Here is a 14,118-nt window from a genome sequence, read left to right as displayed (position 1 = left end):
CTCCACGTGGCCTCAGCTAGGGGACCCTGTGTAAGTCACCTGACACTTCCACGCTTTAATTTCCTCATCTGTAAAATAAGTCTGCTAATCATGGAGGCGTCCTAAAGACTAGATGGATGCAAAACATAAAGCATGGGGCTGGACACGTGGTAGGAGCACAGGAATAATCAAAAAGCGAACCATCAACAAACAAAACAGTGGTTGCTTTATATCTCTAAGTCTGATGTGGTTTTTATGTAGCAACAGATACCTAGAACTTTGATTACCTTATTAAGTCCTCAAAACAATCCTACAAAGTAATTATTGTCATCATCTCCTTAAGGAAACTGAGGCCCAAGACTTACCTAAAGCTACACAGTAAGTGGCAGAGCAGGGATCAGAACCCACCTTTACCAACAACTAAGGCTGCTTCTAACAACGAATCACCCACCACTACAGGGCACACGGCTCAGTTTTTTTATGCGTGATATGCCTATTTTATCGTGACCCAATCCTGCCCCTCAAGACAGTCTAATGAACCACCTGGAAAAGAAGGGGTCTCCGGTGGCTCTGTTGGATGGTGTGACCCAGTGCCCTGGTGGGAAATGGTCAAAACTACTGGGAGGGGTCGCGGTCCTGTTCTAGTCAATACCCTTCTTAATGACAGGAATGAAAGGAAATTCAAAAACTGGCTCACCAATTTGATAGAAATGCAAATGGAATTCACAAATACCCGAAGAAAGAATTTGTAAAAATTACTCTAACAGAAGTGGTTAGATCTGGTAGAACGAAGTTCAAGGCTATATATGGTTACATGTTAAGGTCCCCAGTTATAAATACAGAGTAGGGAAAGATGGAAGAGGCTGCAATAGAGCAAGGAACCCAGAGGACTCAGAGCTGACCCAAAGCTCATTCGGAAGCAGCACTGGAGGCCCTTCCTGAATGAGCCAGCTGGGTCCTGGCTTTCATAAGGACCGTCTCCACATGAAACGGTCTCCAGGTACTTGCCCCTCCTGGTATCACACCTTTGTACAGCCCCCACCCACATTTTAGCAGGGTTGGTCTATGTGACCAAAAAAATATAGCAGAGTGATGACAGGTCTCCTTTAAGATTAGGTTATAAAAGAGCATGGGGCTTCAGTCTTGTGCCCAAGAGAGTCTTTGTCTCTCTTTCTCTCATCTTTAACTCTGGGGTAAGCCAGAGGCCATGTTGGAAGGACACTCAAGCTTCTGTATGAAAAAGCCCACATGGCAAGGAACTGAGATATCTAGCCATCAACAGGTGAGTCACGGAAGCCTGCCCACAAAAACCTTGGCAGGTGTCTCAGCCACATAGACCTGCAGCCCAGATTCTGATCCACGGAAACTGTGCAATGGTAAGTGTTTGTTGTTTTAAGCTGCCAAGTTTGGAGGTAACTTGTTACACAGCAATAGCTAACTAATACACCACCCATGGCTGCTGTGTTCCTTGCTGTGTGGCCCAGCACCTGCTCTAGGCTTAGGATAGCAGGGGTGCCCTCAATACCTGTGACTGAATAAACAGTCAGGACCAACAACCCCTCCACTGTGATTATGAGTCAGACACATTTCTAGAGAAGAGGCAAAGGGCCAAGTGAAAGAAGCCAGCCACAAAAGACCACATCCTGTATGATTCCATGCATCTGAAATGTCCAGAACAAGCAAGTCCACAGAGAGAAAGCAGCCCCGTGGTTGCCTAGCACTGGGGGGCCTGAGGAGGGACGGGGAGGGGCTGCTAACGGGGATGAGGTTTCATTTTCAAGTGATTAAAATGTTCTAAAATCCATTGTGGTGACAGCGGCACAATTCCATGAATATACTAAAAACCACTAAATTGTATACATTAAATGAATTTTTGTAGTATGTAAATTATATCTCAACAAAGCTTGTGATACCAAAAAAGGGGGAAGAGGAAACCAGGTGAGGTCACTGAGCGGGGAGTGGCATCAAGGGCAGATGACGCCCCCCAGGACGAGGGAAGGCCTCGGGGTGCTCACCAACCCCGTGCCTGGAGCAAAGAACACGGTGCTAAGGTCTCAAGGAGGCTTACCTTCACCTCGGCGCTGTGGTGGGCTGCTCAGCGCCAGCCTACCCACTTGGCAAAAGGGGGCCTGCCTGTTAATCTTACAGGGTCTCAAGCCACGTGAAGTCCAAAATGCAGGGCCTGGACCATTCCAGCCACCTGTGATCTACAGCCGGCTCTCCGGGCGGGCTTTCCCACCTGCCGGAGCCAAGGCCCTTCACACAGAAGGCGAGGGGGCACAAAACCACAGGCTGCAGCCATCCCGAAGGATGGGTGGCCTCCTCAAGTGAGCCAGTCCTCCAGCGAAGTCACATGATTCAGGAAGCTGGTCCCTGCTGAAAGCCCCCAAAAGCAGCAGTGAATTTAGGTCAAAGAGAAGGATTTAAATGGCTCAGAGTACGCTTATACATCGTATCTAAGAAGCAGTCAAGACTGGAAATAGAAACAGCTTCAAAGCAGACCTTGAACACGTGGTCGGGCAAGTGTGTCTCACAGGGGCTTCAGGGGGGTCGGAACCCCTTGCCCCTCTCTGGCCTTTGAGGTCAGTTTCAGTGTCAGAATCTCACAAGGCAGAGAAGCCAGTGGTAGAACCCAAACAGCCCTTCAGTGCAGAGCCTAGGACGCACCCGGGACACCCAGGAGGCCAAGGAAAGTACCCACAGAAATGTCCTCGTTGGCACCTTTTTCTGGGGAGAAGGTCTATGATTTTTCAGCAGATTTTCAAAAGGATTTAAATCTGAAAAAAGGTGGGGAGTTTATAGCTCAGTGGTAGAATGCCTGCTTAGCAGGCACTAGGTCCTGGGTTCAATCCCCAGTACCGCCGTTAAATAGATAAAGAAACCTAATTACCCCTCCCCCCAAAAAAGAAAATCTGAATAAAGGTTAGAAACCATTGAGTGGTGGAGTTCTAGGCAGATGGAAGATGGATGTTTTTCCTTCCTTTGGCAAACCTGTATTTCTTACAAACTTCACAACTAGCTTGTATCAATTCTATACAATTAAATACATATAGTATACATGCACACACATTTATAAAACACATAGGGCACATCTTGAAAATGTGGGCATGCATAAGCTAGGAAATCACAGCCTATAACACCGGGGAGATGTAGGCCACCCCCATCTCAAGACCTCCGAATCATATCTTTTAAAATTGCAAACTCTACTTCCTCTCTTCTGTCCTGACCCCAAATTAATCACACACACACACACGCGCGCGTGCGCGTTCAGGATGGCAGTGGAGTTGGTCATAACGTCACAAGGCTCTCAGCTACTTGGCAGTTTCCTCCATTCTCCTGGGAGCCGCTCTGCCACGGGCCACCCCGCACCTGGCTCGGCCTCAGGCCCCTTCCCCACCCGGCCGTGGGCTTACGTCCTTCTCTTCTATTGTCACGAAAGCCCAGATCTGCAGGTGACCTGTAAGCCTTGGGGACCACAGAGACCTTTGAGCACCTCATTCCATCATCCATCACCAGGTCAGCCTCTCCTTGGCAGGTGTCCCCACACCTGCTCCTTCCAACCTCAGGTCTCCAGGCTGCTTCTGCCCTGGGAGCCCCCGGGATAAGTTCAGAATGACAGCCTCTTCCTCAGTTCTCAGGCCCGTCTTTGGGGCCACAGAAAGCAGCCCCCATCACTGAGGATCTACCCTGAACGGGCACATTTTAGGTGCCTTGTGTCCATTTTCGCATCTAATCATCACTACAAGCCCCTAAGGCAGGCCTTCTGTTTCACAAAGGAGAAGAGTGAGGCTCAAGGAAGTTACAGCTGCACAGCTAGTGAGGGGCAAGGCAGACGTGAACCCAGGCTGACTCTGGAGCCCCGCTCTTACCACCGTACCACACTCTCTCTCCTGGGTCACTGCAAAGGAACTGGATTTGGGCCACCGGCCAAGAAGACACTTGAGTCCTGTTGCCCTGATTGTGTCACTCACTAGCTTGAGGACCATTCGGTGGACTTCCCACAAGAGCTTCAAGAGTTGGGCAAGAAGGCAATTAAGATTTCAGAAGCCAGGCCCTGCTTCCTCTGGACAGAGGGAGAATGGGCACCACGCTGGGCAGACTGGGGTCAGGCTGGGTGCCAGAAGTTGCATCCTCCTGGCATCTCTCTCTGTAGAGGAGCAGAGCCCAGGAAGCCAGGTCCATAAAGGACCAGCAAGAACAGAAAGGCTGCCTGGACCCCAGCTAAGTGCTGGAGACAGAGGAGACAGGTGAGAACGGGGCGGGGAGCCCCTCTTTACAGCCAACAGACTCCCAGAGGCCTCAGCCCTCCTCCCACCTGAGATCCAGATTTCCCTGCCCCAACTGAACGCTTCCTCCTGGAAAACAAGCGGCCACATTTGGAGACAGCGCAGGATAGGAGTCAGGAACAGGCTCTGCCACTTCCTAGTCGGTAACACCTAGGTAAGTTACTCAACCTTCCTGTGCCTCAGTTCCCTCTTCTGTAAAATAGAGATCACAAGAGTGCTTAAAGGAATAAATCAGTAATAATAAATTTACAAAGTGCCCATAACACTTTGTTTGGTGCTAGGTTCACCTCCTGGCACACAGTGGGTGTTACAGAAGTGTTTGTTGTTGTCAGACAAAGACATAGCAAGCTGGATTGATGAAGGTGGCAATTCCGAGCTGGCCAACAGCCAAGCTGATAGCACAAACGTTGCTGACTGGATCAGCAGAAAAAGAATCTGGTGTGAACCGCCTCCCTTCCAGAGCCTGCCATGCTCCTCCCAGGGTGAGGGGCTGGTGTCATTTAGATGGCAGTTCTAAGTCAAACCCCGCCTCTCACCCAGGCTCTGTGATTCTGACGTCTTATTGAACTTCTACGAATCGGCGGTAATGTGTTCTCCATTTCCTCTTCAAGACAGCCTGGCCGATGGCCTCAGTGTGCTGACCACCCGGGGTGCCCAGCCGCCAGGCCCTGGTCTCTGCAAGAGTCAGCTATGCTTCTGCCCAAATACCCCCACGCCAGTCGTCCACCTTCATCATCTACACAACATGGTAAGTGGATAAGCAGGTGAACTACGGGTGTGAAAAGAAAGAGCTCTTTCCATGAAAAAGGAGCTGAATGCTTTAGAAACAATAAAGAGAAGTCACTAAAACAAAGTTTTCATTGAATTAGAATGAGCCGAGCAACTGTAAAAGACAGGAGGGTAATAAAAATTTATAAGGATTTATGCAAGGATGATAAACCCACTCAAACAAAAAGCTCTTGGCCTTCCATCAGCACATCAGTGATCCAATGTACACTGATATATTTTAAGTTAAAATAAAATGCTTAGATTTGAGGTGTTGTATTTTGATAATTATCTACCCCAACCAAAGTTTCAGTTACTCAACCAATAAATCACATGAGATAAAAGGGCTCCTAAGAGACTAGAATTTTCCTGTCACAATTGCGTCTAATCTAATCACTATTTTGCCCTAATCCATGTTTTTCAAACCATAGTTGGAGACACTGTGCTGGGAGCAGCGGAAGCCACAGGGGAAAACGTAAACATCTTCCCAGAGCATCCATCTGACTCAAAAGTAAGGGAGAAACAGTCCTCATAGCAAAATAAACATGGATTATCATGGACTAGGATGTAAAATCAATGTTAGTGTTAAAAATAAAACTTGAAGCTTCAAAGCAAGGTCATGGTTGGGGTGGGCTGCTGCAGGCTAGGGTCGCAATCCCATCTCCTCTGGAGGGAGGAGCGGGTGGGAAAGTTGGGAGAAGCACGGTCCATGAGGGTCAAGGTCACTGCCAGCCGCCCCGCCATCTCCCAACCACTTTCCCACAAACCTGCAGCACAAGGGCTCCTGCCTCCGGAGCTCGCCCAGCCAGGCACCCCTGCTCGCTGCTGCAGCTCACAGGACAGGGCCAACCCAGGGTCCAATGCCACAGCCAAGGTCACTGGATAGCAGACCTCAAGGGCAAGCTGCTCTCACCTGCCAGGCCAGGCCAGGCCAGGTGAGCTAGTCCAGGGGCTGCTCTTACTGCCCTCCGGTTTCCAAATGACAGCAGATGGCCTATATTATTCAAATATTCTTCACACCACACAATAGGGGAAAAGATTCGTGATGCGGTGATCTGGCTCCCAGACCTAGAAGCCGCTGGCAACAGGAGGTGTGGTTTTGCTCTTTTCATTGGGTCTGAACAGGAGAAATTTTTTTTTTTTTGAGAAACGTTTTTTTCATGGAATTTTTTGAGAGGGCTGGGTGAGGGGAAACGATGGGAGCTCTTGATGTTTTTTCCCCTAGAAGAAATTTCTCATGAAGCTGTTTATTTGAGACCAACACCCTGGTTTTACCAACTTCCTCCTCAGACACAGGTGAACAGCAGAGAGGAAAACGTACGCATTAAGCATGGACAAACACCTGCGTGTCAGGCTGGCGTCCCCCTCGCCTGAGCCCCACTTGAGGCGAGTGGAGGCACTTTACCCTAAGAGGCTGCAAAAACAGGCTTTGTGGGCAGGAACCCAAGCTGGTGCCAAAGCCCTGGGGTCACCCTCTTGAAACACCTGCCTCAGTTTCACAAACTGCATGAAAGAGTATCTGGATGTGGAAGCGAAATAGTCACCGGGATGAATTCCAGACTCAACCATTAGTAAGTTTTTACTCCCATTTCCAAGCTACAGAGGCTACAGGACCACAGGGGCAGAAGGTCCCCCTGCCCATCCCAGCCCCTTCTCAGCTTTCAGTGTGGTAAGCATCACCCAGCATCCATTCATGTGTTTGCCCCCAGGAGGCTCACCCCCAAATCCAGCCAGAAAGCCAGGGACGTGGTCCTTTTCGACAGAGAGGTGCTGCCACCTCTCTCCGAGGATGGGCTACCTTTACAGCAGAAAAATTGATCCCTGTGCTTAACCCAAATCCCTTTGGCTTAAGTGTAAACCATCTCTCCTTAGAGAAACAAGGTGACTCTTGAGGGTGAATGGAGACTCATTAAATTAAAATAATGATAATAACATTAACAGCTAATATTTAGTGAGTATCAACTATGATAGGTGATGTTCACCATCTAGTTTATCTCATTTAATCTTTAAGACAGCCCAAGGAATAGATCCCATTAGCTTCACTGTACAGAGAGGAAACAGGATCAGAGAAGGTAACTCATCTACCCCAAGTCACACAGCAGGGACATGGGGAAGCTAGAGTTTGAATCTGAATCCATTCAGTTCCAGAGCTCAAGGGTTTAACTATTGCATTACACTGCAGCAACCCGAATGCTTTACATCCAGCTAGCAACCAAAAAGAAAGCTACTTTACCTCATTAGCAATTTTTTAAAAACCCACATTTAAGCAGACTACCTTTTAAGCCTATTGGTAAAATATTTTTTCCAATATTATTCACTGCTGGCAAGAGTGTTGTGAAACTATCAAATATCACTGGATAATCTAGTCCAGTTGTTCTTGGAAAACCATTAAGCTCCAAGAGCCATAAAAATGGTCAGTGACTTTGATGCAATAATTCTTGAATATGGGAACAGTCAGATGCCTGAAAATGTCCGTTACAGTATTTCAAAAGCGGGGTGTGTGTGTCTAGAAGCAACATAAATGTCCCACAATGGAGGATGCCCAAGAAAATGATGGTGTCCCTGTTTTAGGACACCTCTACTGCCGCTAAAAAGGATGGCTGGGTTAGGAAGCAATGTGGGAAAATGCTAATGTGTTCATGTTAAGTCAAAAAAAGCAAATTACAAAAGCACATGCTTCGCTCTTCAAAAAATCAACCATATTCCCATACACTCCAGCGATTACACTACTGGGTACATACACAAAAGAATGCAAAACAAGGGCATGAACAGTTACTTGAACATCCATGTTCATAGCAGCATTTCTTACAGCAGCCAAAAGGTGGAAGCAATGCAAGTGTCCATCGACAGATGTACAGATACACAAAATGTGGTCCATCTATACGCTGGAATATTATTCAGCCTTAAAGGGGAAGGGGATTCTGACACCTGCTACAACGTGTATAAACCTAGAGGACATGATGCCAGTCACAAAAGGACAAATACTGTGTGATTCCACTTATATAAGGTACTGAAAGTAATCAAATTCAGATCAGAAAGCTGAATGGTGGTTGCCAGGGGCTGGGGAGGGGGAGGGGGAGAGGGGAACGGGGAGTTAGTATTTAATGAGAAAAGAGTTTCAATTCTGCGAGACAAAGATGGATGGTCATAATGGTTCATAACAATATGAAGGCGCTAAATGCCACAGGGCAGTGTGTACTGCAAAGTGGTCAAAATGGTCAATTTTGTTACGTACATCTTACCACAACTGAAACATAAAAGTTAAAGTAAAAAAGCACATGCCTATTAGTTACAATTAAACTAAAAATGCACATTAAAAAATGGAAAAGATGCCCAAACTGGCAGTAGCTGTGCTGGGATAGTGAGGTAATAATACGTATCTTAACGGCTCACTCTATACACCAGCCCCTTTACAGACAGGCTGTGTTTCGCTGCGTGCCTGGCACTTTACACGCGAATCTATGAAATCTTAAAGATTGGTGGTAGTATTGCCGTTCCATTGTTACAACCGGAGAATCTGAGGCTTGCAAGGGTTAAGCGATTTGCCAAAGATCACCCAGCAGATAAAAAGTGGTTGCAATGAAAATCTAGCCTGGCTGCCCCCAGAGATGGTACTTTCTCTTCCATGTGGCAGGCAAGCCACCCATCACCACCGCCACACCCCGCCCCGCCCCACCCCACCCACACGTAAATGACTTTCACAATTTCCATCTCAGAGCTGTGATCTTGCTTCCCTGTTGGTAAGAAAGCACTTCTCCCAGATTTCACAACCCGAAGAAAAGAAATGTCCTTCCTGCCCAACCAGGGAGGAGGAGACAGGAGAGTGGCCCTGCCCTCCCAGAGAGCCCCCACCTCCTACAAGTTTCCATGATGGGGAGGGGGCAGGGGCAGCTCCCCAAATCCCTTCCAGCACCACCAGCCCCACTCCACAACGGCGGCCCCTCAGGAGGAGGACATGGGGACACAGTAGCGAAACCAAGCCTTGGGGCTGCTCAGCAGACGAAGCTCCAAAAAGTGAGGGGCTGCGTGGCCCCAGGCAGGGGAGGGAGCCCCAGCTGGGAGGGAGCCCTGAGTAGAGAAAGGGCTGTCCTTGAAGAGGAAGAGGTCAGGAAGGGCAAGAGAAGAGGAAGAGGGCCGAGGCAGTCCTCTGCAGGCAGGTCCTTCCAAACCCCAGTTATCTTTTCTGCTATTGGACCCTGGGGAGCGAGGCGGGATGCTGCTAGCAGCGAGCAACTAAGGTGGCTTCCAGTTCACAAAGCTGCAGGGAGGGGAGCAGGAGGGGGAGAGGGAGGCTAGAGACCTCTGGGGCCTCCGAAATCCTTGCCTAATGACACCTATGGGAAGCACGGTGGGATCGCCGAAGGAGGGAGCAATGGGTTTCCTGCAAAGATAACTGTGCTCAAACCTTCCCCAGAAAGTATCAAAAGAAACACACTGCCGTCCATCTGCAGTAGGCTGAATGGTGGCCCCCAAAAGAGATGTCTGTCTTCACCCCCAGAACCTGTGAATTATTTGGAAAGTGAATAATACGGGAAAAGGGTCTTTGCAGATGTAATTAAGGATCTTGAGATGAATTCATCGTGGATTCTCCAGGCGGGCCCCAAATCCAATGACAAGTGTCCCTGTAAGAGACAGGAGAAGGCCAGGTGGAGACAGAGACGAGATGGCAGTAGTGCTCCCCTAGCCAAGGAAGGCCTGAGCTCCCAGAAGCTGGAAGAGGCGGGAAGGATTCTTCTGTAGGCCCCTGGAGGGAGCAAGGTCCTACTGACGCCTTGATTTTGAACTTCTGGGCTCCAGAACTGTGAGATAATAAAATTTTGTTGTTTTAAGCCACAAAATGTGTGGTCGTTTGTTACAATAGCCACCGGAAGCAAACACAGCGTCCCTCCAGGACATAAAATCCAACTGGGGCAGCTTGCTCCTTCCTTTGCCCCTGCCCTACCCGGGGCCACCTCCACCCACTGTCATTCCCCTGGCATTTTCTCTAAGTGGAAAGCAATTTCCCCCAAAGTGAGTGAAACAGAAGCTAACCGAAGTACCACTTTACAAACAGCCACACCCATCACTCTGATCACTCTCCCTCCGGCTCAGCAAGTAGGCGGCCTTGGAAAGCACTCATTTCCAGGAGAAGCCCAGAGAACCATCCACTGAGAGGACGAGGTTGCCACTTCGGGGGCAGGAGCGGTGGCTTCCCACACACACCAAGCTGGTGAGGCAGGAAAGGGAACCTTTGCAGCGCCAACCTCTGGCCCTCGGTGAGGGGAGAGCGGGCCGTATTTTGGTGTGACCCATAGAAAGTCAATGTTTGTCGCAAGGAAGGAGTGAGGAGGGAGGTTCCTGGGTTTTTAAAAAAATTTTTTTTCCATCTTGAAACTGACAGCATTTCTGATATGATTGTAGGGGATTTCCACCAACCAAATGAAAGAAAACTCAGTTTTCGCATTCGCTGCAAGGAGGAGTTTTGCAACACTGTCATTTATGAAACACTGGCACTGGCACAAAGATGAGAGTGTGTCCCCCTCCCCCCAAACTAGGCTGGCGGGCGGGTAATTACCACATGTGTCTGACTCCGACTCCGGACAGCAGGGCACCAGGGCACCGGCGCGCCCTGATTCTCCCAGAGCGGTTCCCTCTGGACCCGCCCCTCCAACAGCTTTGCTGGGAAACGTGTTTGTCCCCTGGAGAGCGGCTGAAAGAGCTTTTCTAAGGTCCCACGGTCAGGAAACATTTGGAGGGGCCCCAAGCCCCCCACCATCAGACCCACAGAAGCAGCTGGAGGGAGGGAGGGAACTGTTCTCTAAACAAAAATGGTTTTGAAAAATAAGCCAGCCAACAGGGAATTGCCTCATAAGTTGCACATTCACTTCTCCCTTTAACTGTGCAATTGAAAAACAAGCTGAAGCAGGAACTGATCCCTCACACACTCCCATTCATCGCCCCTCCTCTCTCCCTTGACACAGCGGTGCCACTGGGCACAAAAGCTAACCCGGTCTGAGGTCGGTCTCTATTTGTGGATTGTCTGTGCCTTGTAAGCCACCCCCCACCCCCGACAGAGGCTGGTACCCTCCCTGCCTGCCCGCCCTGTTCTTAGCAGCTCCTTGGCCCCCAGTGGGATCTTGGTAAATATTTGCCAAAGGTAATAAAGCAAGAGAAAAAGGGGGAGCCCAAAGCAGAATGCAAAGACATGCTTTATGCGCCCTTCCTGGGCATGGATCAAGGCTGCAGAGATGCAGCTTATCCCACTGAAAGGGGACATCAGTGTGGCCAGGGGTCCCTCTGGGGCAGTTGCCCTAATACCAGAAACGTTTATATTCGCAGAGTGGCCAGCATTGTTTCTAAACATGGGTGGAGAAGGTGAAGGGAGTGGGGCTCAGAAGGAGGTAAGCTTGACTGTCTTTGGAGGCGACAACTGCCAAGTGCATTTTAAGAGCACACACCATCCCCCCCCCGCCCCCTCCCAGCACACCACCTCCCCACCCCACCCCCGAATCCCAGAGTATCTTCTAGTACTTGGAGGAACTTGTAAAAGCACCAGAAGAGAATCAATCTGAGCACAGGCTCTGCAGTGCCCTCATGAGCCAGGACAGGCAGAATCCTGAAGTCAAGGAATTAAACCACAGCAGGACATGGAAATGCTAAGGGCTTGGTATTTTCTGCTCCAGAGAGAGCAGAAGAGAGAGTTCTACTCCTGTCTCCTTGTGTTTGGTGGCAGCCTCCTAAATCTGAACAATCTCCATCCCCACACATCCCATCAATCACACCTGGTGGTTAACGGTAGTAGGTTTACAGGATGGTACCCAGATGGGTACCTTAGGCGCTGTGGCTCTGAAAGGACACCCCAAGTCCTCCATCCCCACATCAAGAGAACTGTTAGGAAACATCCTCCTTAATTTGCAAGCAGCAACACCTCCAGATGATTAAATGCTGTGGCATCTGAGGGAACCAGGATTCTATATCAGCTAATTGTAAACTGTGGGTTGGCAAGTTACTTAACTCTTCTGAGCCTTAGTTTCTTCCAGTGAAAATGGAGACGACATCATTCAGCTCCCAACATTAACTGAAAACACACGTAGAAACGAGCAATTCTTTGGAGGGGTAAAGTCTCCTGTTGTACCATTCACTTGACAAGAACACCAAGGCACTGTGGGCACTCCAGCAGTGTGCAGCCCTCCTGGAAGTGAGCAGTGGGATCAGCCCTCGGTTTTAAAGTCCCTTTGGAGCAGTGACACCCTCGGAGACTCCTGAGAAAGGAACCCGCTCCCTGCTCCAAGGTACACCCGCCCCACATATAGGCGTCACTGTGCAGGGCATTTCTGAGGGCGGCATCCGTTGGGGTTTCTGCAGGGCCCCGGAGGAGGAAGCCCCACTTGATAGCCTGGTGGGGTTACAGACCCGCAGGTCCCTCCTTTCCAGGGAACACCTGAACGAAGCGAAAGCTGCTCAGTCAACCGAGGGGTCCAGAGCGCTCCACCTGCAAACTGGACAGATCCTAAGGGTGCCCCGCGAGGACCTGGCAAGTGGGCCACTAGCATGGGCAACCCCAGGGCGCCCCCCCTACCCCGACCCCGGAAATCCTGTCCCAGCTCGCTTCCTCTCCGGGAGGACGCTTTTCGAGGCCTCGCATCAGTCCTTCCCTGGTCTCCGGACCTCCATCTCCCCAATAGGGCAGAGCGCAAACGGTTAAGCAGTGCCCCTCACCCTGGTCCCCACGGAAGGTCTCCCTGTTTCCCTCTCCTCGATCTCAAAGAAGGGGGTACAGAGGATGAATTCTAAATAAAAACAGGAAACGCGATGTTAAAAAAAAAAAAAAAAAGAAGCAGCAACAGCAACAGCCTCATTCAGGCTGAATTACGGGTAAGAGTATTAAAAAGAAGAAAAAAGAGTCCGGAAATGCAAAGCTGGAGGCGGTTTTGCCGCCGTAACCCGGGCTCAGCCGCAGATCCGGGGGCTGATCATCGCCGCGCGGCTTCAGTAAACACGCGGCGAGCAGCGCCGGCGGCCCCGGCCCCTCCGGGGCGGGGCGGAGAGGGACCGGCCGCAAGTCCACGAGCCCAGCAACGGCCGCTCCGGCCGTTCTCCAGCCGGGGGGCCGCTCGCCAGGGGCCCCGCTCGCCAGGGGCTGGGGAGGGCGCGCAGAGCCAGGGCGCCGGGGAGGCGTGCGCACCCCTCTCGCCGCGGTTCGACGCGAGCGCGGGGGCGGCACCGCCGCTGGGAGCGCACCCCGCAGCCCGCCGCGCGGCCGGGGCGCCCCCTCGTCCCGCTCGTCCGCCCCTGGAGCAGGGCGCACTCGGCTGAGCGCTGCCCGTTACCCCCGCGCCTCGACCGGTGCACGCGAGGCCGCACCGCCGCTGAGAGCGCAGTCCGTCCCCCGCCGCCGGGCCCGCGAGCTCCCGGGTCCCGTCCGCGGGGCAAGCAGTCCAGGCGCCGGGGAGCTGCGCGCCTCTCTCGGCAAGCGCTCCGGGGGCGCTCCAGTCCCGGCGCCACCGCGCGCAGCCTCGGCCCAGGGCCGGGTGGGGGCCCACCCCGGGGGGCGCCCCTTGCCGGGCTCGCTAGACGCGGGCGGGCGCTTAGGGTCGGGGTGCACCTTCTGTACGCGCCGGGGGGAAACCCGCTAGCCGGTCCCGCGGCTCCCCGCGGCCCCCCGAAGTTCCCAGCCCCCGTCCGCTCCCCACCTCCCAGACGCAGCCAGAGACGAGCGCTTACCGGTCCCGCGCGGCTGGCAGGGGCTGGGGCGGCTCGGCCGGCGGCCGCTGGAAGCAACGGCGCTGGGCGCGAGTGAGCCTCTAGGGAGGGAGGCGGGGCGCGGTGGGGGCGCCCCGCCTGCTGACAGCCCGCACACTCCACTTCCCACTTTGTTTCCTTTTTACTTGCAACAGGAAAAACAACAGGTCCTCCTGCCGCTTTTTCTGCCTCTCCGCCCTCCCCACCTGCCCCCCAAGTCCCGACCCCGTCTGCGGCTGAAGGGGCATCATTCCAGGTGCTTCTGGAAGCTGCACCTTGCCCTTCTTCAAAACAAGTTTACGTATATATAAAAGAAAACAACCAAATGAAGGTCCTAAGAGTCCATAAAAGCCCCACGCCTTTCACA

At 51.6% G+C, this 14,118-nt stretch overlaps 1 protein-coding gene across 1 annotated transcript in view; it reads right to left on the bottom strand.

Annotated features, from left to right (window-relative positions):
• PIK3CD (phosphatidylinositol-4,5-bisphosphate 3-kinase catalytic subunit delta) overlaps positions 1–13,822 on the bottom strand; it is a 46,954-nt gene extending 33,132 nt beyond the window's left edge. Inside the window, 1 exon segment of the mRNA XM_032495141.1 lies at positions 13,734–13,822. The gene's annotated coding sequence lies outside the window, so the exon portion shown is untranslated.
• Between the last annotated feature and the right edge of the window lie 296 nt (positions 13,823–14,118).

This window comes from Camelus ferus, chromosome 13, assembly GCF_009834535.1.
Source record: "Camelus ferus isolate YT-003-E chromosome 13, BCGSAC_Cfer_1.0, whole genome shotgun sequence".
In the NCBI taxonomy this organism is placed as follows: domain Eukaryota; kingdom Metazoa; phylum Chordata; class Mammalia; order Artiodactyla; family Camelidae; genus Camelus; species Camelus ferus.
Note: the sequence above shows the minus strand (reverse complement) of the source record. Positions and strands in the feature narration are given on the sequence as shown.